The following is a 5125-nucleotide window of genomic DNA, read 5'->3' on the forward strand; positions in this document are numbered from 1 at the left end:
AACGGAAGATAAAAATCGGTTGCTAAATGAATTCCAATTTGTTGAACATTATTTATGAGACCCTGTTCTACTATTTGGTTTGATCTTGTAGTCCAAAGAATTCCATACCACGACGTATCTGGGATAGTAGTCATTAGTGAAAAAACAATAGTTATACAAACGAGTGAAGTGAACCCATCTCCAATAGTCCAATAATTCTTATCTTTAGACCATTCTGAGCCATTTACGAACATTACAGCGAATATGATCAAGACATTTATGGCTCCCACATAAATAAGAAGTTGTGCGACAGCTACAAAGTAGGAATTTAATAAAAAATAGAATAAGGATATACAAACAAGAACTAATCCCAGCGAAAAGGCAGAATAAATGGGGTTGGTAAGTAATACTACTCCTAGACCCCCTAGTAGAAGAACAAATCCCCCAAATAGCATAAGAATCTCATGTATTGGTCCAGGTAAATCCATTATGGATAAAAAGAAATTAATAGTATAAAATTTTTCATGAACTGACTAAAACTAAAGGATTCAAGGAAGGAAAAAAGGATTAGGGTATTTTTTTGTGTATAAACTTATAGTTATAAATTATATTATATCACGAAAATCTAGTCTGATTTAAAATAAGAAATAATTTCCAATAAGCAGTAGTTTTTCGTTTTTCTTTATAGTTTAATTTTAAAGTTTAATAAAGAATTATTAGATTTTTATAACAGAAAGACAAAATCAAAGTTTAGTAATCAGTAATCGTTCTTGAATTCGAAGATTTTTCTTTGTTTATTTTACTTTCAGACGAATTCCTAATTGTTTGAATTGTGTAATCTCCCATTATGGAGATTGGTAACCGACTTAAAGCAATTTGATTGTAATTCAATTCATGACGATCATAGGTAGAAAGTTCATATTCTTCAGTCATTGATAAACAGCTTGTTGGACAGTACTCAACACAATTGCCACAAAATATACAAACTCCGAAATCAATACTATAATTAAGCAATTGTTTTCTTTTAATATCCTTTTCAAATCTCCAATCCACAACGGGTAAATCTATCGGACATACGCGAACACATACTTCACAAGCAATACATTTATCAAATTCAAAGTGGATTCGCCCTCGGAAACGCTCTGGTGTAATTGATTTTTCATAAGGGTAGTGAATCGTTATAGGTAAACGATTTGTGTGGGATAAGGTAGTTATGAAACTTTGACCTATGTACCTTGTAGCACGTATTGTTTGTTGACCATAACTCATGAACCCAGTTACCATAGGGAACATATTCATTCTAAATATCTATGAAAAAGATATGTTTCTTTCTCTTGTTTGAGAGAGCTTTTGTGTTGAAAATATTCTTACTATTATTGTATTATCTTATTTATAGTGAAACAAGTTGAGAAGAGGTTGTTAATAAGAGATTGCCCAGGGAAATAGGTAAAAGAAATTTCCATCCAAGATTTAATAACTGATCCATTCTCATCCTCGGTAAAGTCCATCTTATTGTGATAGAAATGAAGAGAAATAAATAAGCTTTAGTTAATGTAATAAATATACCCATTGTCATTTCCAAAATTCCAACTGCTTTATTCATTTGGAAAAAATCAAAAAAGGATATATAGGGAATAGATAAATTCCACCCGCCCAAGTAGAGAACTGTTACAAATAAAGAAGAAACTAATAAATTTAGGTAAGAAACAAGATAAAATAAACCATATTTGATACCGGAATATTCAGTTTGGTAACCTGCTACTAATTCTTCCTCCGCTTCTGGTAAATCAAAGGGTAATCTTTCACATTCTGCCAAAGAAGAAATTAAAAAAACCAGAAAACCTATAGGCTGACGCCAAATATTCCATCCAAAAAAACCGTATTTTGACTGTGCTTCAACTATATCAACTGTACTTGAACTGTTAGATAATCATAGTCGGTGATAACATCACAGTTCCCACCGCTATTTCAAAACCGTACATGAAACCTTAGCTTCATACGGCTTCTCTATGATCAGAAAAAGGAAAGGACTGTTTTGTTCCTAGCCCCGGGGGCGTAGATAGAATTAGATAAAATAAAATAGATTTGAAAGTCCTAAATTAGACCAAAGGAATTCCGTCTGCTAGAATAAGAAAAAGCGCTTCCGAATTGATCTCATCCTTTATAATATAATGAAAATTTTTCTTTGTTCAGTAATAACTTAATCTTGGAATAAAACACTTGTTACTTGTTATAGGAATTCAATTAATAAATGGAAAGAGTTGGGTATTAGTTCATGAGCAATTCTGCATGAATATGGATAGAGGAAGGAAATAATGAAAATTTTTTCTAGTGCACTCCATATCTTTTTTACTATTCTTCTTTCCCCAGGGAGGGGGTATTTAAAAAGAAAAAATGGATAAAGGGTTAATTCGTTCTTGATAGCCATTTCCTTAACAAGTGAATGGGAACATACTCTGGATCGGAATCCGAAGAAAGTACTACTTGATAATTTCTACAAATTGCAAGTCCTTATTATGATTCCTTTTATGGGCAAAAATCTCTAATGTTTTAGATTTTCCATTACTAATCCTTTATGTACTTTAGTGTTCCTAACCCTTCACTAACTTTTGGTGGATTCTTCTTATGGATTATTAAGTTATAGTAATAACTAGGAGTATTCTAGTAATGGAATTCCATATCGTGAATCCTTTATTCTTGGCCGCTTCAAGATATGATGACTAATTAAAAAATATCAACCTTGGGATAAAGAGTTTACACTGCTTATGTTTACTTCCACTTTTTTCTTGTACGTAGGAAATGAGATTTTTTCTTTTTACTACAAATTTATAAGCTGTTTTGTTTCACTCATATAGCTATCTAGTTTAACTTACCAACCCAAATACTAAATAAGAAAAGGAATATAAATAGTTAATGGATTTTATAGGAAAAAGATCTATTTTAACGAATCACACGTAGAGATATTGCTAGCACACAAAAAGTTAATGGTATTTCATAACTAATGGATTGAGCAGCAGCTCGTAGACCGCCTGAAAAAGAATATTTATTATTTGAGCTATATCCTGCCATAAGAAGACCAATAGGAGCTATACTTGAAATGGCAATCCATAAAAAAACACCAATACTAAGATCGGCTAAAACAAAATGATATCCCAAAGGGATAACTAAAAAACTTAATAAAACTGATATGACTGCTATAGAGGGTCCAATGCTAAATAAAGAAATATCTCCTCGGGATGGCAGAATATCTTCTTTAAAAAGTAGCTTAGTCCCATCTGCTATAGCTTGAAGCAGGCCCAGGGGGCCAGCATATTCAGGACCAATACGTTGTTGTATCGACGCAGATATTTCTCTTTCTAACCACACAATTACGAGTACCTCTATTGTTATTCCCAAAAGGAGGGTCAAAATGGGTAGAATCGATATCAGTCCATAGACTTCTTTTAATAATTCCAATTTCGAAAAAGAATTGATAGTTTCTACCTCTACCCTATCTATTATCATTTCAACGATCAACTTCCCCCATAATGATATCTATACTACCTAATATCGTCATGATATCAGCCAATTTCATTTTTTTAACTAGCTGAGGAAGAATTTGCAAATTAATAAACCCGGGTGGACGGATTTTCCATCTCCAGGGGAAAAGGCTATCATCTCCTACTAGATAAATCCCTAATTCACCTTTTGGGGCTTCTACTCTTACATAAAGCTCTTGTCTTGACAATTCAAAATTGGGCGAAGGTTTTTTACCAAGAAATTTATACTCAAAATCATTCCATTCAGAATTATTTTCTTTCTTAAAGCGTCGGACTTCTAAATTTTCATAAGGTCCTCCAGGAATTTTTTCTACAGCTTGTTGAATTATTTTGATGGATTCCCTCATTTCACCAATTCGTACTAAATAGCGAGCTAACGAATCCCCTTCTTTTTGCCATTGGACTTTCCAATCAAATTGGTTGTAAGACTCATAAGGATCTACTTTACGAAGATCCCATTGTATTCCAGAAGCTCGTAACATCGGTCCCGATAAGCCCCAATTTACTGCTTCTTCTCCGCTAATAAAACCTACTCCTTCAACTCGCTCTAAAAAAATTGGATTCTGTGTAATAAGTTGTTGATATTCAACAACTCCGCGTAAAAAATAATCACAGAAATCTAAACATTTATCGATCCATCCATAAGGTAGATCGGCGGCTACTCCTCCGATGCGAAAGTAATTGTGCATCATTCGCATACCTGTAGCAGCTTCAAATAGATCATATATTAATTCTCTCTCTCTAAAAATATAGAAAAAAGGAGTCTGTGCGCCGAGATCCGCCATAAAAGGTCCAAGCCATAGCAAGTGAGAAGCTATCCGGCTTAATTCTAACATAATTACCCTAATATAGCTGGCTCTTTGTGGTATTTGAATATTCTCCAAGAATTCTGGTGCATTTACTGTTATTGCTTCTGTAAACATAGTAGCTAAATAATCCCACCTTGTTACATAAGGTAAGTATTGTATAATAGTTCGGTTTTCCGCGATTTTTTCCATTCCTCTGTGTAAATACCCTAATATGGGTTCACAATCAATAACATCCTCACCATCGAGAGTAACGATCAGTCGAAGAACACCATGCATTGATGGGTGTTGAGGGCCCATATTGACTATCATGAGATCTTTTCTTGTAAGCGGTAGACTCATATCCTTTCTTCCTTAATTCATTATTCCATGAAAATGGATTATTCCATGAATTCCTCAAAGCGAGGCTCATCAAAATGAAAAATCTAAGACTACTATAAGACTACTAAAAAAATAATAAAACAAGAAAAAAATTTGAACGATTAAATTACTGCTCCCGAATATTCAACTGACCGATTAATTTCTTATAACGTACTCTATTTTTCTTTGCCAAATAAGCCAGCAAACGTCGACGTTTTCCCAAAAGTCTTCGTAGACCTCTTTCCGATGAAAAATCTTTTTTGTGTAATTCCAAATGTGAAGCAAGTCTCCGTATCTTATTGGTGAAACTGAATACTTGAAATTCAACAGAACCCCTGTTTTCTTCTTTTTCTTCTTTAACCATAAATCCAAAAATTTTTCTACCTCCTTTCTTTTTCATGTATTTTTCTGATCAGGAAAAATACAAAATTATGTCAGTTA

Source organism: Triticum urartu, unplaced genomic scaffold, assembly GCF_056163025.1.
Source record: "Triticum urartu cultivar PI428250 unplaced genomic scaffold, HENAU_Tu73 scaffold974, whole genome shotgun sequence".
Taxonomy (NCBI): domain Eukaryota; kingdom Viridiplantae; phylum Streptophyta; class Magnoliopsida; order Poales; family Poaceae; genus Triticum; species Triticum urartu.